The sequence below is a fragment of the Mustela nivalis genome (genome assembly GCF_964662115.1).
Source record: "Mustela nivalis genome assembly, chromosome: Y".
NCBI lineage: Eukaryota > Metazoa > Chordata > Mammalia > Carnivora > Mustelidae > Mustela > Mustela nivalis.
The window spans coordinates 14,310,070-14,332,412 of record NC_139041.1 but is presented as its reverse complement, the minus strand read 5'-3'; positions in this window follow the sequence as shown (position 1 = coordinate 14,332,412).

Sequence of the window (22,343 nt, the reverse complement as noted above, 5' to 3'; positions counted from 1 at the left end):
AAGAACTAATTCCTATTCTCCTGAAACTGTTCCAAAAAATAGAAATGGAAGGAAAACTTCCAAACTCATTTTATGAGGCCAGCATCACTTTGATCCCAAAACCAGACAAGGATCCCACCAAAAAAGAGAGTTATAGACCGATATCCTTGATGAACACAGATGCGAAAATACTCAACAAAATACTAGCCAATAGGATTCAACAGTACATTAAAAAAATTATTCACCACGACCAAGTGGGATTTATTCCAGGGCTGCAAGGTTGGTTCAACATCCACAAATCAGTCAATGTGATAAAACACATCAATAAAAGAAAGAACAAGAACCATATGATACTCTCAATAGATGCTGAAAAAGTATTTGACAAAGTACAGCATCCCTTCCTGATCAAAACTCTTCAAAGTGTAGGGATAGAGGGCACATACCTCAATATCATCAAAGCCATCTATGAAAAACCCACCGCAAATATCATTCTCAATGGAGAAAAACTGAAAGCTTTTCCGCTAAGGTCAGGAACACGGCAGGGATGTCCATTATCAACACTGCTATTCAACATAGTACTAGAGGTCCTAGCCTCAGCAATCAGACAACAAAAGGAAATTAAAGGCTTCCAAATCGGCAAAGAAGAAGTCAAATTTTCACTCTTTGCAGATGATATGATACTATATGTGGAAAACCCAAAAGACTCCACTTCAAAACTGCTAGAACTTATACAGGAATTCAGTAAAGTGTCAGGATATAAAATCAATGCACAGAAATCAGTTGCATTTCTCTACACCAACAGCAAGACAGAAGAAAGAGATATTAAGGAGTCAATACCATTTACAATTGCACCCCAAACCATAAGATACCTAGGAATAAACCTAACCAAAGAGACACAGAATCTATACTCAGAAAACAATAAAGTACTCATGAAAGAAATTGAGGAAGACACAAAGAAATGGAAAAATGTTCCATGCTCCTGGATTGGAAGAATAAATATTGTGAAAATGTCTATGCTACCTAAAACAATCTACACATTTAATGCAATTCCTATCAAAGTACCATCCATCTTTTTCAAAGAAATGGAACAAATAATGCTAAAATTTATATGGAACCAGAAAAGACCTCGAATAGCCAAAGGGATATTGAAAAAGAAAGCCAACGTTGGTGGCATCACAATTCCGGACTTCAAGCTCTATTACAAAGCTGTCATCATCAAGACAGCATGGTACTGGCACAAAAACAGACCCATAGATCAATGGAACAGAATAGAGAGCCCAGAAATAGACCCTCAAATCTATGGTCAACTAATCTTCGACAAAGCAGGAAAGAATGTCCAATGGAAAAAAGACAGCCTCTTCAATAAATGGTGCTGGGAAAACTGGACAGCCACATGTAGAAAAATGAAATTGGACCATTTCCTTACACCACACACAAAAATAGACTCAAAATGGATAAATGACCTCAATGTGATAAAGGAATCCATCAAAATCCTTGAGGAGAACACAGGCAGCAACCTCTTCGACCTCTGCCTCAGCAACATCTTCCTAAGAACAACGCAAAAGGCAAGGGAAGCAAGGGAAAAAATGAACTATTGGGATTTCATCAAGATCAAAACTTTTGCACAGCAAAGGAAACAGTTAACAAAATCAAAAGACAACTGACAGAATGGGAGAAGATATTTGCAAACGACATATCAGATAAAGGACTAGTGTCCAGAATCTATAAAGAACTTAGCAAATTCAACACCCAAAGAACAAATAATCCAATCAAGAAATGGGCAGAGGACACGAACAGACATTTCTGTAAAGAAGACATCCAGATGGCCAACAGACACATGAAAAAGTGCTCCATATCACTCGGCATCAGGGAAATACAAATCAAAACCACAATGAGATATCACCTCACACCAGTCAGAATGGCTAAAATCAACAAGTCAGGAAATGACAGATGCTGGCGAGGATGCAGAGAAAGGGGAACCCTCCTACACTGTTGGTGGGAATGCAAGCTGGTGCAGCCACTCTGGAAAACAGCATGGAGGTTCCTCAAAATGTTGAAAATAGAACTTCCCTATGACCCAGCAATTGCACTACTGGGTATTTACCCTAAAGATACAAATGTAGTGATCCAAAGGGGCATGTGTACCCGAATGTTTATAGCAGCAATGTCCACAATAGCCAAACTATGGAAAGAACCTAGATGTCCATCAACAGATGAATGGATCAAGAAGACGTGGTATATATACACAATGGAATACTATGCAGCCATCAAAATAAATGAAATCTTGCCATTTGCGACAACTTGGATGGAACTAGAGCGAATCATGCTTAGCGAAATAAGTCAAGCAGAGAAAGACAACTATCATATGATCTCCCTGATATGAGGAAGTGGTGATGCAACATGGAGGTTTAAGTGTGTAGGAGAAGAATAAATGAAACAAGATGGGATTGGGAGGGAGACAAACCATAAGTGACTCTTAATCTTACAAAACAAACTGAGGGTTGCTGGGGGGAGGGGGTTTGGGAGAAGAGGGTGGGATTATGGACATTGGGAAGGGTATGTGCTTTGGTGAGTGCTGTGAAGTGTGTAAACCTGGTGATTCACAGTCCTGTACCCCTGGGGATAAAAATATATATTTATAAAAAATAAAAATTAAAATTCCAAAAAAAAAAGAAAGAAAAAAAGAAATGCAGTGGATACAGATTTTCCGTTGGGCTGGTGTTGCATGTTCTATCCAACCTCATTCAAGAATGGGCATATCTTGTCTTCTTGAAGACCGTGACTTGGCTATGGACAAACAATTCTCCCGAGCATATTTCGGTTAAGAGAATTCCTTCCTTGCTATATTTTGCAGGTGGGAATGACACTATGTCTTGTGATGCACTGCTTCTGTTGACGTAGATGGGACACTTCTATGTCTCTGAATCTGGATCTCTGTTTCTGCTTCCAGATAAGAGACATTTTCAGCTCTGATTTCTCAAAGACATGTTAAGCACTCTTTTTTCTCTCTCACTACTAGTTCTCTTAAATTAGGCACCTCTTTCCTTTCTGAGGAGTTGATGATTTCCCTAAGCTCAAAGTCAAGTTCCACCATTCCTTTCTCTCTCTCTGGATTTGCTTCTGTATTTTCCAGTATTTGTCTTCTAGATTACCAATTTGATCCTCTGCTTCTACCACCTTCCTGGCCATTCAGACTTTCTGCTGGTCAAAACCACTGGCATAAGGATGCATGCTCCTTTTGGGTTCCCAGTGTGCACTGTCCTGTGCCTTCTTTCTTTGGATTATCTCACTGCCCTCTGAAGCACCAATCCCCTGTCTCCCCTATTCACGTCTCTAGTCTTCTCCCAAAGTCTTTGCGACTTCTTTTATCTTTTGCTGTGGCATTTACTTTGTAGCCTTCAGGTCTCCATGTTGCACTTGATATAGTAATCTTTTAGTTGTGTTGCTGGCTAAAGAGAAGCCTGGAGTTCCCAGACACTACTAACATCTCACTGTCCTCCAAAAGCACCACGGACTCTTGCCCAGCCATAACCAAGAATGAATTCTTTCCACTTGCCTCATAAAGCATAATTTTGGAAAGCATAGGGCTATGTCACATCTATCAGTCTCAGAGAGACAAATAACATATGATTTTGCTCTCTCATGCTAGTCAAGGAGCATGTGAATATGCAAGGGAAAAGGGGACAAACAATACTACTCTAACCAGGCTCTTAAAATTTGGTGTTTTCTTGAAGGCAAGTTAGTGAAAATATGAGTTTATAAAAGAGGACTTAATGGGACATTCCTTGCAGGAAATGTGGCTGAAAGTAATGGAATGTGAGTTTTCAAGGCATATCAAATTGAATTGCTATCCATAAAGGAAAGAAATCTAACTACTTGATATTTCATTATAATTGTTATTTGAAACACACAGACAACATACACACACACACATACACACACAAATAAGACACACAAAAGATGGGTAAGATGGGAGGAATCGCATGGAAGGAAGCAAACCCAAAGAAAAATACCATAAATGGGAAAGGCACTGAGAATCCAAGTCAAAAAAACAACGAAAATGAGAAAGTTAAGTCTGCACCCATCAATAATTAGTTGAAGTTTCAGGACTAAATACTCCTATTCCTATAAACACGTTGTTGGAAAGATGAAAATTGAAAAAAAAAAGGCAAAAATGACCAACAAGAAAACAAACAAACAGACAAACAAACAAAACAAAACCAGCTCGACCTTATGGTAGCCATAGGAGATCCTTCGACTATAAATATACAATAGCTTGGAAGTTATGGATTTGGGAAAACATAGGTAGTGCAATTGGCAAAGATAAGAGAACCAATCCATTGGTGCCTCAGGCAGATAGAGAAATTTTATGCCTTCAACAGACAAAATATTACCAGTAGGTGTTTTGTCTTGATTGAGCATCAAAACTTCAGAAACTTGGAAGAATTGCCAACAGATACACCACCAACTTGGTTGTATCTAAATGTTGGAAGCATATTAACAGAACAGAAGGGAGTTGGGGACCACAATCCAATATTTTGAGGACGATGATATCCACTTTTAGCACAGGACAAATCATGCAGAGGGATAGGTGGGAAGGAATAACAGACGTCATCATGGGCTCTCTAGATTACCTGAGCATAGGAGAAACATGCATAAGATTGTGTCTCGGAGAACCATAAGAGAAGTTTTTCCCAAGGGCAGACCTAACATTGTCTATCAGATCCTGTGCTGAAGTAAAAACCCAGTAATAATTAATAGAAGAGAATTCATATCCTTTCTTGTATACTTATGACCACAAAGATATGAAAAAGGAAAGAAATCACTTATGAATGGGAAACACAGCCACACACTAATAGGTGGAAAACACAAACACTCCCAAACTATCAATGCCTCAAAGAAGGACAATCAAAAGGAAAGTCATAAAGTACTTTCAACAAAAGAGAGTAAAGAAACTTATGAGATGATGCCAAAACATTCTTTGGGGAAAGAATATAGGGTTAAATGCGTTTATTTCAAAAAATTAAAAGCACCGAATAAAAGCAACCTAACCGATGGCATAAGGAACTAGAAAAAGATGAGATGGAATCCAAAGTGAACAAAAAAAGAGAGATAATATATATGATCATTGGAAAAAAAAGAAATACAAACAAAACAATAGAAAAAAATCTGGAGAACTCAATTGTCAGTTTTGAAAACTTTAACAAAGGGGAATAGCCATTACCTGGATTAAACAGGGAGACTAGCATACAGATGAAATTATGAGTTCATATGAAAACTGATAGAAAGGAAAAAAAAATAACCGAAATGACACATCTACACAATTATTCCAGCAAATTCAACACTGAGAAAAAGGATAAAATTCCAACACTGAGAAAAAGGCTAAATTCCAAGACACATATCAAATCAGGAACACATATTAAGTCAGGAACCCTACAAAACGTTAGCTCTCTAGTAGTGACTAAAGCGTTTGAAGCAGTAATCCAACACCTCCCAACACACAGAAGGTCAGATCCAAATCATTTTTCTGGTCAACATTTCTAGACATTTGATGAAGGCAATGTCGTTTCTTCTCATCAAATCCACAAATGGAGGAGGCGGGTAGACTGTAATTTTCAAGTATAAACACCCAATTCAGATAAGGACATTATAGGAAACAAATTCCATGCCATTTTCATAAGTAAAGATAATACAAATATAATTTTTCGTTTTCTCTACCTATCTTTACCTGCTTTTGAAAGGGCCAGTTTGTTTTTATTTTAATTTTTTGTTCTGTTGAGGAAATAGGCCTATCATCCATCATTCGATTTTGACAAGTATTCACAGATGCTTTAGTTCCATAGATGACCTAGAGTTCATCCTAAAACTCTAAGATGTTCCACAACTCCTCAACACCCATTAGCCAGTTCCCTCATTTCCTGCATGTCTTTCTTTTCTGTAACCTCAGAGTACTGAGTCACTTCTGGTTTGTCTCCTTCTGTGACTTCTTCCCCTTCCATTTCCCCTTCTTTATACTAAAGCCCATGGTATTCATCCTGGGGCACATATGAGAGAAGCCATATTATATTTCCCTTTGTCTGCTTGCCTTTTTCATTTGGCATCCTGTGACATTCATGTCAATGCAAGTACCAGGGGTTCATCTTCTCTGATGGCTGAGGAATACTCTGTTGGCAATGTGGACTGCATCTTCTTTATCCAATAGTCCTTGTGAGGGCAAGGCAACTCAATCCACAGTTCTGATCTATTGGGCCTTGCAGGCCATCCATAAGAGCCATTCATTTTCCTCTGATTAATGAGAAGTAGTCAACATGGCTATACCCATTACCACAGCAGGTAGAGTTAACTAAGATGACAAGGAGTGCTCTCATGGGTTCTCCCTTAAGGGCTAGTTATCATGCAGAATGTCAATCTTCTTGAAGCATTTGAAAAGCTGTCCAAGATAAAGCCAGGTAGATAGAGCCCTAAACCCTTATGAATAGTGTTTCTTAACACGAGGAGATGAGGACACAGACAGCATAATACATACATATTCTAACATTTATCCTTGAAAAAGGACTTCCCGTCCCTTAGTCATGACTGATCCATAGGTAAAAGATGCTGAGAAAGGACTCTGTTACCCACAGGATGACAAACATCACAGAGAGCTGATGATACCCAGGGCCTCACTGTTTATTGAGATCTCTATAAATTGCAGTGGAATTAGAAAACCTTGCCATCTCTGGAGAAATGTTGGCCTAAAAAAAAAAAAAAGTATGCTGTACATCATTTTCTTTTCTATTTTTATAGAAAGGGAGAGTGGGAATTAACACATAGATAATCTGAGTTCTTAATCAGGCTCAGGGCTCTTTTTAGCCCTTCCCTGGCTTCCTACCTAAAGCCATAGGACTCAAAGGTTATGAGAGAGGGACTGCTGCTTCAGTTAAGACAGCTTCTCTGATGTCACAAAGCTTTGAGTTCATAGCAACCCCTCCTCCCCAAACCACGCCTGATCTACACTTGGATGTTGTAGTCATGAATGGTCCAAGAGGATCCACAGCTCCCCCAAATACTGTAGCGGCCTGGGTCTCTCACCAAGTCAGTTTGAGAAGCGAGTCAGTGTAGCATTCTCCATGGCCTGATTTGTAGTCTATTGTCGTGACAGTTACAAAATCCATCTGGACTCCGGAGAAAGACAAGTATCCCCCAATCCATCTTACCCACGAAAGGCCAAGAAATAATCAGGTCTCAAAAAAGAGACAGGGGATGAACTCCATGTCCTGCATATGATATAGTCCTCCCTCCCAATCAGGGCGCTTCTGACCAGGAAAAGTGCCACCCAAGGAATTCTCATAGGGAACACCTGCAACCCTGCCAAAGTTATGTCTGGAGTCTACAACAGCAAGGATATGAGTTCCTCTAGCATCTCAAGAAATCATGACATAGGGCCCCCAATCTTCAAAACTGACCAAGCACCAAAGTCAGACTCTACACCCTAGAACCTGAGTCCCAGGATGGACTCATTTACTTGGAGTCCACAGGAGCAAGCATGAAGCATGTTGGAGGAGACCTATAGCACAAGGAAAGCCATCTGAATGACACTCTTGCTCGTTTCAAGATAAAAACGTGTATCTACAAAAGACAAATGGAAGAGGACTCGAATGTTGCAGAACCTTGAGCATGCCCACAGGGTGGTGTAGCTACCCTCTGCAGAACTGAATTGAGATATGGCAGCACAAGCCTGCCTTAACCTTCTCATTACCATCCCCCAAATGGTTTCAGGTAATAACCAAACGGTGCTTCTTGCAGAAAATGGGCATGTTCTAAGGAACCAGGAAAGGATGAACAATGTGACAACAAAGGGCCACTATACTGGGACAGACAGTGGGTGATACAGGTTGGTGAGGAGGTAAAGGAAGACAAAGAACATGAGAATGGACAAGGGAGAACAGAGTGAAGGCCTGGCAATTTAAGATTGTGGGAGGTGCTCTGTACCTGCCTGCATTCCATAGGGACATAGGTCCAAACCAACAGCAAGACAGAAGAAACGGAAATTAAGAAGTCAATCCAATTTACAATTGCACCCCAAACCATAAGATACCTAGGAATAAACCTAACCAAAGAGACACAGAATCTATACTCAGAAAACAATAAAGTACTCATGAAAGAAATTGAGGAAGACACAAAGAAATGGAAAAATGTTCCATGCTCCTGGATTGGCAGAATAAATATTGTGAAAATGTCTATGCTACCTAAAGCAATCTACACATTTAATGCAATTCCTATCAAAGTACCATCCAACTTTTTCAAAGAAATGGAACAAATAATTCTAAAATTTATATGGAACCAGAAAAGACCTCGAATAGCCAAAGGGATATTGAAAAAAAAAGCCAACGTTGGTGGCATCACAATTCCGGATTCAAGGTCTATTACAGAGCTGTCATCATCAAGACAGCATGGTACTGGCACAAAAACAGACCCATAGATCAATGGAACACAATAGAGAGCCCAGAAATAGACCCTCAACTCTATGGTCAACTAATCTTCGACAAAGCAGGAAAGAATGTCCAATGGAAAAAAGACAGCCTCTTCAATAAATGGTGCTGGGAAAACTGGACAGCCACATGCAGAAAAATTAAATTGTACCATTTCCTTACACCACACACAAAAATAGACTCAAAATGGATAAAGGACCTCATGTGAGAAAGGAATCCATCAAAATCCTTGAGAAGACCACAGGCAGCAACCTCTTCGACCTAGTTGCAGCAACATCTTCCTAGGAACAACGCAAAAGGCAAGGGCAGCAAGGGCAAAAATGAACTATTGGGATTTCATCAAGATCAAAAGCTTTTGCACAGCAAAGGAAACAGTTAACAAAATCAAAAGACAACTGACAGAATGGGAGAAGATATTTGCAAACGACATATCAGATAAAGGACTAGTGTCCAGAATTTATAAAGACCTTAGCAAACTCAACACCCAAAGAACAAATAATCCAATCAAGAAATGGGCAGAGGACATGAACAGACATTTCTGCAAAGAAGACATCCAGATGGCCAACAGACACATGAAAAAGTGCTCCATATTACTCAGCATCAGGGAAATACAAATCAAAACCACAATGCGATATCACCTCACACCAGTCAGAATGGCTAAAATCAACAAGTCAGGAAATGACAGATGTTGTCGAGGATGTGGAGAAAGGGGAACCCTCCTACACTGTTGGTGGGAATGCAAGCTGGTTCAGCCACTCTGGAAAACAGCATGGAGGTTCCTCAAAATGTTGAAAATAGATCTGTCCTATGACCCAGCAATTGCACTATTGGGTATTTACCCTAAAGATACAAACGTAGTGATCCAAAGGGGCACGTGTACCGAATGTTTATAGCAGCAATGTCCACAATAGCCAAACTATGGAAAGAACCTAGATGTCCATCAACAGATGTATGGATCAAGAAGATGTGGTATATATAGACAATGAAATACTATGCAGCCATCAAAATAAATGAAATCTTGCCATTTGCGACAACATGGATGGAACTAGAGCGTATCATGCCTGGCGAAATAGGTCAAGCAGAGAAAGACAACTATCATATGATCTCCCTGATATGAGGAAGTGGTGATGCAACATGGAGCTTAAGTGGGTACGTAAAGAGTAAATGAAACATGATGGGATTGGGAGGGAGACAAACCATAAGTGACTCTTAATCTCACAAAACAAACTGAGGGTTGCTGGAGGGAGGGGGTTTGGGAGAAGGGTGTGTGATTATGGACATTGGGGAGGGTATGTGCTTTGGTGAGTGCTGTGAAGTGTGTAAACCTGGTGATTCACAGACCTGTACCCCTGGGGATAAAAATATATGTTTATAAAAAATAAAAATTATATTAAAAAAATATAATAAATAAAATGATAGAAACAAAAAAAAATAAACAATACTCTGGCCCTAGTAAATTATTGTAAACTTTTTAAAAATTATTTATGTCCAACAATATTCATGAACGTACTTGAGAGAGAAACAGAAAGATCACACTCACGGGTTGGAGATATGGTGGGGAATCAGAGATGCCATTGAACAGGGTTCTCGAGACCAGAGTCAAGGCCATGACCCTGGTATCATGAGCTGATATGAAGTCTGTTTCTGAACTGATGGACACACCCCAAGTCCCAATCTATGTCTTCTTAATACCTCAGAGTTCTAGACAGAATCACTGCTCTGTCATTGTTCAGAAATGCAGGGGATACGCATTTTGGCTTGGGCTGGTGTTTATTGTTCTATCCGACCTGCTTTGAGAGCTGGTATAACTGGTCGCCTTGAAGTCAGTGACTTGGCTATGGACAAACTACTCTCACACACATTTTTGCATTACGAGAATAACTCCCTTGTAATCTTTTGCAGGGGGGATGACACTGTATTGTATTGCTCTGAATCTGTTGATGGTGAAGGGAGTACTCTGTGCCTCTTAATATGGAGCTCTGTTTCTACTCCAAGATCAGGGACATTTTCAGCTCTGATTTCTCAAAGAAATATTTGGCCTTCTTTATTCTTTCACTCCTAGGTGTGCAAGAATAGGCACCTCTTTTTTTTTCCCTTGGAGTTGATGATTTCCATAAGCTTATTGTCATGTTCCATCATTCTTCCTTCTCTCTTTCACTTACCTTCCATTATTTTCCAGTATTTTTCTACCACGTCACTAATTGTATCCTCTTCTTCTGCCAGCTTCTTGGACTTGCAACCAGTCTGCTACCAATCTTATTATCAGAGACCCTAGATTTTATTTTTTTATCACTTTTATCTCTGTGGTAGGAGACTCCCTGCAGTCTTCTGTCTTTTTTATGTACAGTGAGTATTCTGGATATTGCTTTCAATCTTTCATCGGGCTTGTTACATTTAAAGGTTTAACATTGATTGCCTGGCTATGATCATTTCTAATTATTTTCCTCAGCATCAATTGAGTCTTCCATCTTTGCATTGGATCCAGGTCTCTGTCTTCTTCTCTCTATTCACAAAGACCATTCTGTTTTCTACCCTTAGGGTAATGCCTTTAGGAAAAAGAGATCATGGGGTGGCCAAGGTCTGGCCTTTGAGGAAGTCTCGGGTGCATACCCTCTGTTGTTGTGTTGTGGCTGTCCCCTGACATTAAGACAGTCATCTGCAGGGTCTCTCCTTGCATGCCATTTTAGTGTTCTGTGCTGAATATGGTGTGGTTTAGTTTGGTGTGCACTGGTTTGCCTAAGAAAGGAGACGTTCAACCAACTCAACAGACAAACGCCCGCAGAATGCTGTGTTTTAAAGAGAGCATGGTAGAAGGGCTTTCTTCTAGTCCCTTACTGGAGAGTCTGTTCTCCTTTGGCTAAGCAACTTGGACTGAGGAAGACAGTCTCCACAGTGTTCCATGGTTTGGCCTTCGTTTTTGTACGTGAGGCAGCTAATGTCCTCACCGTCCTGTCTTTGCCAGTAGTTCGGTCTTTATGCTGTTTGTGCTAGAGCCCCAAATTACTTTTGCCCCCATAAAATCATCTCCACGAGCCGTGCCTCTCACAGATACACTGCCAGAAACCACCATCTTCCTTCTGTGTCTGCTGGTACTGTCTCTGATCATGATTTCCAGGCTGTTTGCACCTGGTTGTTTGTTGGTGTCCTCTCCAGGAGAAACACAGTGTTCTCTCAACTCGATATCTGCCAAGACTGATGATCTGAAAACTCCAGACTCAACACCCTTCATTGGCAAGGACTTGTACCATTCAGATAAGCTGCTGGTTAGAGCAAGTGGCATTGGGAAATATGCTACCGGTGGGTTCCCAGTGTTCTCATCTCTCCTGTGCCTTTGCTTTTGCATTGGCTTACTGCCGTCTGAAGCACCACCGCCTACTTCTCCCTAAGCCATGTCTCCAATTTTCTCCCATAGTCTTTTTGACTTCTTTTCTCTTTTGCTGTAGAGTTTGGTCTGTAGGCTTCAGGTCAATTTCCAACAAGTCACAGTTGATGTAGGCATCTTCCAGTTGTGTTCATGGCTAATGACAAGCCTGGAGTTCCCAGAGACTACTAACATCTCACTATCTTCCAAAGGCATCACAGACTCTTACCCAGGATAAGGAAGAATGAATTCTTGCCACTTGCCTCATGTGGCAATGTTGTGGAGAGCATTGGGCTATGTCACATCTCTGAGTCTCAGAAAGACAAATAACATACGATTTCACCCCGTCATGGTAGTAAAGAAACATGTGAAAAAGCAGGGGAAAATGGACAAGCAATACTACTCTAACCAGACACTTAAACTTTTGTCTTTCTTTGTAGGCATGTTAGTGGGAATACGTGTTTATAAAACAGAACAAAATGGGACATTATTTGCAGGAATTGTGGCTGAAAGTGATGGAATGTGAGTTTTCAATGTACATGAAATTGATTTGCTATCCATAAAATGCCAAATTCCTATCTCTTGAAATTTTATTATAAGTGTCATGTGAGAGGAGACAAGATGATGGGCAAGTAAGAGGAGGTTCCATTTCAACCTGTACTCCAAAGTGAAGTGATTTCCTCCCAAAGAATTCTGATTACGCATGAAAACAGCCTGAGATCAGAATTATATATGTCTGGATCTCTGCCAGCGCAGAAGTCATCAGTGGGCAGGTAAAGTGGAGTGAGAACGTTGGACTGTTACTGAAATAAACAAAAGTTCAAGGGACCCATGCAAGGCCACCAATTGGAAAGTAATACCCCAATACAAGAGTGTTCTGAGTCTGGGGACCAGCATTAACTTGGACTCTGGTTGAAAGCATTCAAAAGGTGCAAAGGATATTGAAGGTAAATTGTGTGAGTCATGGCAGCTAAGGACAGGGGCTTAAGTCCCCACACCCAGTACAGATTCCCTGGTGCTGAGCCAAAGAGAGTGTGTTGGAAAAAAGATGTTTTGGTCCCTGAGCCAACAGCACACCCATGATCATGAGGGGTTCAGCTCCTGTTAGGGGCTTGGAACCTCACCAAGCAGTAGAGCAATGAGACTTGCTAACAGAGCCTGAGACACCTGTACCCCTTACCATCCCCTGAGAAAGTGTGCAAAGGCCCAGTCCATTGCTTAGACCCGTGCCATACTATCAGAGCATGAGACACGCGTGTACCCCACACACTCTCCTGAGAGAGGTGCGTGAAGGCCCAGGCTCATGCTCTCAGACACGCACCCTTCTATCAGAGCCTGAGACATGCGTGGCCAACACCCTCCCCTGAGAGAGTGCTTGCAAGCCCAGAACTCTTAGACAGAGAAAGACCAGGCACTCCCAGCCAGGGCCAGCATGAAAATCTCAGTGTGGGATGGCAATAGAAACCTCTCTGATGGTCAGGAGCTGCCTAGACAGACACTGCTGCAATGGTTTGGGTACAAGCAGAAGATTCTGTGCTCCCTGGGACTACGACTCAAAATTTGCCCTGGCAGCAGGCAAGGGCGAATTTATATGGGCTCTGCAGCACCCACAGGTGAGAAGACTGAGGATTATCTCTGAGAGTGAGATCAGGGTGAGTTTGCTTTTATCTCCAAAATCCATCAAAAGCAGTCAAGGCAAAAGAAAAAAAAAAAAAACTAAACAAACATAAAAACCTCCAAGAATAAAGACCTGAAAAAACAGGATTCCTCAGAGCCCATCCACTTGAGAGGGGTGGGAGAATTTAAATCAGGGAACATCATTGACTGAAACCCACCTGACAGGCCTCTGCCTCAGAAAACCAACCAGGAAAAAAAAAAAAAAGACTACAAGAGAACAACCACTGCTACTTCTTAGACACAACTTTTATTTTTAACTCATTCCCACTATTCTGGTTGATTTGTATTATATAGATAATTTTTTAACCTATTTACCTTCAAACTGAGATGTCCAGTATATCAAATTCCATATTAACGTTCTAACCTGAACATTTTGATACATACACATTTTTTTCATTTGCATTCTAATTTTGTAAAAAAAATTAGTTTAGTTTAGTCTAGTGTATTCCTTTTTCATTTTTATTTTCGAATGTTCATATAGAGTTAAACTTCAAGGTAATCTTTTCCCAAACAATGCTATCCCTTTTGGTAAAGAAATTATCTTTTAATTTTTTTAATTCATTTTTTATTTATTTTATTGTCATATAAAATTCTTATAAAAGTCACATAAGAGTCAAATAAAAGTCATATTCAGAGTCATAGTCAAGACGCTGGAATCATGAGTTGATCTGAAGGCCGCCTCTGAACTGATGGACACAACCCGGGCCCCATCCTTTGACTTCTGAATACCTCCTGGTTCTAGACAAGAACCGCTGCTCTGTCATCGTTCAGAAATGCAGGGGATAAGGATTTTGGCTTGGTCGGGTGTTGCTTGAGCTATCCGGCCTGCTTTGAGAGCTGGTATAGCTTTTCCTCTTGAAGGCAGTGACTGGGCTATGGACAAACTATTCTCTGATGCCTATTTGCCTAAAGAGAATTCCTCATGCCTAGATTTTACAGGGGGAAAATATCTTTTGGTGCTCTGCTAATGTGGAAGGTGATGGCAGTCCTGTGTGCCTCAATTCTGGACCTCTCTTTCAGCTCCCAGATGAGAGTCATTGACAGCCCCGATTCTCAAATCCATGTTCAGCCCACTTTTCTTTGTCTCACCCTTACTTATCCTACAATAGACATCCTATTTCCTTTCCTTTTGGATGATTATTCCCTAAGCTCATTGTCATGTTTCGTCATTCTTCGTTCTCTCTTAGAATTTGCTTCCTTATTTTCTAGGCTTGTACTTCCTGGTCACTAATTGGATCCTCTACTTCTGCCATGTTCCCAGTCTTTGCATCCGGTCTCCTACAATCTTCTCTTCAGGAGCTCTTTAGGTTCTTTTATCTTTATCAGATTTATCTCTGTGGTTCGAGACTCTCTGATATCTTCTATGTTTTCTGATGTACAGGAAGTATCCAGGCCGCTGCTTTCAAACCCACATCGGGCGTGTTATATGTAGAAGCTTCACTATGATTTCCTAGCCGTGATCCTTTCTTGTTCTTTTTCCTTAGCATCTATTGATTCTTCCATCCTGTATTAGATCTAGATCTCTGTCTCCTCTCTGTATTCGAAATACTTATTCTGTTTTCTATCCTGTGGGTAATTTATTTAGGTAAAAGAGATCAATGAGTGACCAAAGGCTGGCCTTTAAGATTTGTCGTGTGTGTGTGTGTGTGTGTGTGTGTGTGTGTGTGTGTGTGTGGAATGCATGCCATCTGATGTTTGTGTTGTGGCTGACACTGTCCTTGAGATCAGCCATCTGCAGTGGCTCTCCTTGACTGCCATTTGGTGTTTTTGGGGCCTGGGTTGAATATGCTGAGGTTTACCTTGGTGGGCTCTGGTGTGCCTGTAAATGGAGACATTCCACAAACTCATTAGAATGCAGGCATACAGAATGCTGTGTTCAGAAGAGAGCATGTGGTCAAGGCATTCTTCTCATCCCCTATGGGAGAGTTTGTTCTACTTGGAATAAAAAACTTGGAGTGAGGAAGGCTGTCCCTCAAGTGTTCCATGGTTGGGATTTCGTGTGGGCAGAGTAGGCAGCTAATGTCCTAATCATCCTGTATTTGCCAGTATCTCCATCTTGATGCTCCTCATGTGGGAGGCCAATATTTCTTATGCCCCCATTGAGACAACTCCACGAACACTGCCTCTCATGGATGCACTGCTAGGACCCACCATCTTCCCACTGCGTGTCCTGGTATTGTCGCTGATCATGGTCTCCTGGTTGTCTTCACATGGTTGCTTGTTGGTGACCTATGCAGGAAAAACATGGAGTTCTTCGAGTTTATATCTGCCAAGCCTGCTGATCTGAAAACTCCAGCACACAAGACTTGTGTTGTCAAGAACTCATGCCCTTCAGACCCTCTTCTCGTCACAGCCAATGGCACTGGGAAACAGGTGACTTGTGTGTTTCCAGCGTGCTCTGCTGTCTTGTGCCTTTGTCCTTTGCAAGGGATCACCGCCATCTGATGCATGAACCACAAAATCTCCTATAAGCCATGTATCCAACCTTCTCCCATAGTCTCTGCGACTACCTTTCCTCTTTGTCGAGTTGACCTTGTAGGCTTCCCATGCATTTCCACTCCATTGCAGTTGTTCTGGTCATCTTCCTGTTGCCTTCTTGGCTGAAGACAAGCACGAGACATAAGAAAGAATGAATTCTTCCACTTGCCTCATGTGGCAGTGTTGCGGAGAGCATTGGGCTTCATCACATCTATCATTCTCAGAAATGACACTCTCACACACAGGATTACCAAGCCCATGGAAAGTTGTTGATACCCATGAGGCCTCACTGTTTCTTAAGATCGCTAGAAATTGTAGTGGAAATAGGACACCTTACCGTCTCTTTGAAAATGTTGACGTAAAGGAAGGTACAGTGAACATCATTTTCTTTGCCTTTTCCAGAAAGGGTAAGTGGGACAATAACCCACAAGACAACCTGAGTTCCTGATCAGACTCAGAGGGCTCTTGTTCTGTCATTCGGTGGCTTCCTACCTAAAGCCTTAGGACACCAAGGTCATGGGAGAGGGACAGCTGCTTCAGTGAAGGCAGCATTTGTGATGTCACAATGCTTTGAGGTCATAGCAACCACTCCTCATTACATCACGCCTATCACTACAATTGGTTACAGTAGTCCTGGGTGGGCCAAGAGCACACCAGGCTGTCCCAAACCGCTGGAGCTGTCTGGGTCTCTCACCAAGGCATATTGTGAAGCGAGTCGGAGTCACCTTCTACATGGGCCAATTTATAGTGTTTGGTCGTGATTATCAGCACCAGCCCTCTGGATTCCAGAGTAAGACAAGCATCCACCATTCCATCTTAATCACGACAGGCCAAGAAACAATCAGGTCTCAATCAAAACCTCAGGGGAGGAAATCTGATCCCGGCACAAGGATAAGGCCCTCCCAAACATCACGGAGCTTCTGAACAGGAGAAGGGCCACCCAAGGAAAGAAAACTGAACACCCGCAACAGTGCCAAAGACATGTCTGGAGTTTTCAACAGGGAGGACACGAGTACCTCAAGCTTCTCCAGAAATGCTGCCAAGAAGGACTCCCACTCTTCAAAATTGACCATGCATCAAAGGAGGTTCTAACTTAGGTGTAGAACCTTAGGTCCAGGATGGACTCAGGTACTTGGAGTCCACAGGAGCAAATGGAGAGCAATATGGAAAAGACTCATAGCCCAAGTGAAGCCATCTGAAAGACTTCCATGCGCGTTTCAAAAAAACCACTGGTATGTCCAAAAGGACGCATTGAAGAGGATTCGAATGTGGAAGAACCTTGAGTACTCCCTCAGAGTGGTGCAGCTACCCCTGTGGAACTGCATGGAGCTGTGGCAGCACAAGTCTGCCTTCTACCTCTCATAACCCTCAGCCAAATGATGTCATGTGATAAGCGAACAGTGCCCTTGTAGAAGATGGGCATGTTATACTGGAGCCAGAAGAGAATGAACCTGTGTCAACAAGGGGTCAGTACAGCATGACACACAGCGGATGCTTCAGTTTGGTGAGGAGATCCAGGAAAACAAAGCTCGGAGCGAAGTTCTGGTATTTTAGGATGGTGGGAGGTTCTCTGTCCCTAGCTGCCCTCCATAGGAACCTTGGTACAAATTCAATAAATCATCCTCTGCCCCCAGTCAATTATTGTGCCTGGTATTGTTTTTGTTATCTTGTTAAACGATGCGTTTGCACTTATTAGACAGAGAGACTGAGAGTTCACAGTCAGCTGGTAGAGCTGGCGAGGGAGAAGCTTACTTTACCCTGAGCAGAGAACCTGAGACCACAGTCATTGCCAAGACCTTGGAATAATGAGTTGATCTGAAGGCTGCCTATGAACTGATTGACACATTCTGGGACCCAACCATTGACTTCTGAGAACCTCGTGGTTCTAGACAAGAACCGCTGCTCAGTAATTGTTCAGAAATGCAGGGGATAAGGGTTTTGGCCTGGGCTTGTGTTGCTTGAGCTATCCGGCTTTCTTCGAGAGCTGGTATAGCATTTCTTCTTGAAGTCAGTGACTGGGCTATGGACAAACTATTCTCCCATAACTATTTGCTAAAGTGAATTCCTCCATGCCTAGATTTTCCAGGGGGAAATGACACTATGTCTTTTGGTGCTCTGCTTCTGTGGAAGGTGATGGGAGTCCTCTGTGCCTCTGATTGTGGACCTCTGTTTCTGCTCCCGGATGAGGGTCATTTTCAGCCCCGGTGTCTCAAATCCATGTTCAGCCCTCTTTCTTTCACTCACTCTTACTTCTCCTACAAGAGGCACCTCTCTCAATTCCTGGAGATGATGATTCCCTAAGCTCATTTTCATGTCAGTCATTCTCCTTCTCTTTTAGAATTTGCTTCCTTATTTTCTAGACTAGTTCTTCCAGGTCACTATTTGGATCGTCTACTTCTGCCATGTTCCCGGACTTTGCATCCAGTCTCCTACCAATCTTCCTCTCAGGAGCTATTTAGGTTCGTTTATTTTTATCAGTTTATCTCTGTGGTCGAGACTCTCTGATATCTTCTATGTTCTCTGATGTACAGGAAGTATCCAGGCCGCTGCTTTCTATACCCCATCGAGCATGTTCTATGTAGAAGTTTCTCTCTGAATGCCTAGCCGTGATATTTTCTTGTTCTTTTACCATGTCATCAGTTGGTTCTTCCATCTTTGCCTTGGATATAAGTCTCTGTCTTCCTCTCCGTATTCTTAAATCTCATTCTTATTCCATCCTGAGGTTAATCTCTTTAAGAAGAGGAAATCCAGCCTCTTCAATAAATGGTGCTGGGAAAATTGGACAGCCACATGCAGAAAAATGAAATTGGACCATTTTCTTACACCACACACAAAAATAGACTCAAAATGGATGAAGGACCTCAATGTGCGAAAGGAATCCATCAAAATCCTTGAGGAGAACACAGGCAGCAACCTCTTCGACCTCAGCCGCAGCAACATCTTCCTAGGAACAACGCAAAAGGCAAGGGAAGCAAGGGAAAAAATGAACTATTGGGATTTCATCAAGATCAAAAGCTTTTGCACAGCAAAGGAAACAGTTAACAAAATCAAAAGACAACTGACAGAATGGGAGAAGATATTTGCAAACGACATATCAGATAAAGGACTAGTGTCCAGAATCTATAAAGAACTTAGCAAACTCAACACCCAAAGAACAAATAATCCAATCAAGAAATGGGCAGAGGACATGAACAGACATTTCTGCAAAGAAGACATCCAGATGGCCAACAGACACATGAAAAAGTGCTCATATCACTCGGCATCAGGGAAATACAAATCAAAACCACAATGAGATATCACCTCACACCAGTCAGAATGGCAAAAATCAACAAGTCAGGAAATGACAGATGCTGGCGAGGATGCGGAGAAAGGGGAACCCTCCTACACAGTTGGTGGGAATGCAAGCTGGTGCAACCTCTCTGGAAAACAGCATGGAGGTTCCTCAAAATGTTGAAAATAGAACTGCCCTATGACCCAGCAATTGCACTATTGGGTATTTACCCTAAAGATACAAACGTAGTGATCCAAAGGGGCACGTGTACTCGAATGTTTATAGCAGCAATGTCCACAATACCCAAACTATGGAAAGAACCTAGATGTCCATCAACAGATGAATGGATCAAGAAGATGTGGTATATATACACAATGAAATACTATGCAGCCATCAAAATAAATGAAATCTTGCCATTTGCGACAACATGGATGGAACTAGAGCGTATCATGCTTAGCGAAATAAGTCAAGCGGAGAAAGACAACTATCATATGATCTCCCTGATATGAGGAAGTGGTGATGCAACATGGGGGCTTAAGTGGGTACGAGAAGAATAAATGAAAGAAGATGGGATTCGGAGGGAGACAAACCATAAGTGACTCTTAATCTCACAAAACAAACTGAGGGTTGCTGGAGGGAGGGGGTTTGGGAGAAGGGGGTGGGATTATGGACATTGGGGAGGGTACGTGTTTTGGTGAGTGCTGTGAAGTGTGTAAACCTGGTGATTCACAGACCTGTACCCCTGGGGATAAAAATATATGTTTATAAAAAATAAAAAATTATATTTTAAAAAAAAAAAAGAAGAGGAAATCCGGGAGTGACCAAGTGCTGGCCCTTAAGGAATGATGGGCGTTTGTGTGTGTGTGTGTCTGTGTGTGTGTGTGTGATGCAGGCCATCTGCTGTTGTGGTGTGGCTGACCCTGTTCTTGAGACCAGTCAACTGCAAGGGCCCTCCTTGCCTGGCGTTTGGTGTGTTTGGGGCACGGGCTGAATATGCTGAGGTTTCACTTAGTAGGATCTGGTGTGCGTGTGAAAGGAGACATTCCACAACCCAATAGAATGCAAGCCTGCAAAATGCTGTGTTCAGAAGAGAGCATGCGGTCAAGGCATTCTTCTTGTCCCCTATGGGAGAATGTGTTCTCCTTGGAATAAGCATCTTGGACTAAGGAAGGCAGTCCTCAAAGTGTTCCACAGTTGGGTTTTTGTGTAGGCAGGGTAGGCAGCAAATGTCTCACCATCCTGTCTGGCCAGTAGCTCGGTCCTGTTGCTACTGGTTTGAGAGCCGAACATTTCTTATGCAGCCATTGAATCATTTCCACAAACACTGCCTCTCACGAATGCACTGCCAGGAACCACTCTCCTCCAACTACATCTCCTGGTATTGTTTCTGATCATGGTCTCCAGGCTGTCTGCACCTGGTTGCTTGTTGGTGTCCCCTGCAAGAAAAACACGGTGTTCTTTCGAGTCGATTTCTGCCAAGCCTGCTGATCTGAAAACTCCAGCCCTCAAAAATTGTGTTGTCAAGAACTCCGACCCTCTGTCGTTACAGCCAATTGCACTGGGAAACAGGTTCCTTGTGGGTTCCCAGTGTGCCCTGTTCTCCTGTGCCTTTGTCCTTTACATGGGATCACTGCCCTCTGATGCATGAACCACCCAAATCTCCCATGAGCCATGTCTCCAAACTTCTCCCATAGTTTCTGTGACCCCCGATCTCTTACTCTGTGGAGTTTACTGTGTAGGCTTCAGGACAAGATCCACCCTGCTTGCGTTATTGTTCTCATCTTCCATTTGCCTTCATTGCTGAAGACAAGCACGAGGTTATTAGACACTACTACCATCTCACTGTCCTCCATGTCACCGCAAATTCTTACTGAGACTTAAGCAAGAATAAATTCTTCCACATGTCTCATGTGACAGGCTTGCAGAGATCGTTGGGCTCTGTCATATCTATCATTCTCAGAAAGAAAACAAACAGACGATTTCACTCCCTGAAGACAGTCAAGAAACATACGAAAAATCAAGGGGTATAGGGACAAACAATACGATTCTAATGAGGCACACAAAATGTGGTGTTTGTTTGAAGGCAGTTTTGTGAGAATATGTGTTTATGGAAGAGTACAAATGATGACATTCCTTGCAGATTATGTTCTTGAAATGGATGGAATGTGAGTTGCCAAGGCATCAGTTTGAATTGCTAACCTTAAGAGACCCAATTCCTACTTCTTGAAATTGAATTATAAGTTTTTTTTAAACACACACAGACCATGCTCACATTAAGACATGCACATGCACACACACATGAACACACAAACAGAGAAGACACGCGGAAGAGGGAGAGGAAGTGAGAAATCGCACTAATGAAGCATCCCCAAAGAAAATACCATAAAAGGGAAAGGCACAGAGAATTCAAGTCAGAAGTCAACCGAAATGAGAAAGTGAACATCTTACCTAACAATAATTCATTCAGCATTCAGGACGAAAGTCTCCCATCAATACAAACATTTTGTAGGTGTGGTTGAAATTACAAAAAAATAAAAAATGAAATAAAATAAAACAAACAAACAAAAAAAAAAAAAAAACGAGAAAAGATCCATCAGAAAACACCAAATATTAAATAAGCTCGACCTCTGTTGCCCAAAAGGATTTCCTTTGACTATGAAGATACACATAGCTTGAAAGTGAGGAAATTTGGAAACGTAGGTTCTGCTCTTGCCAAGGGGAAGAGAGCCAAGGTAATTGTGCCTAAGTCATCTTGAGTGATTTTATGTCTTTGAGAGACAAAAGAGAACGGAAGGTGTTTTGTCATGATGGAGCATCAAAACATCAGAAAACTGGAAGAACTGCCAACGTATATACCAGAACATGGCTTAATCTAAACATTGATGGCATATGAACAGAGAGGAAGGGAATTGCGGACTTTAATCCAATATTGTTGGGGACTATGATATCCACATTAACCACAGCACAGATCATCTGGATGGAAAGGTGGTAAGGAATAACAGACGTCCACACTGGCTCTCTAGACCTCCTGAGCTTTGGGGATCCATGAGTAAGATTGAGTATCTGAGGATCATAAGATATGTTCTTCCCAAAGGCAGACCAAACT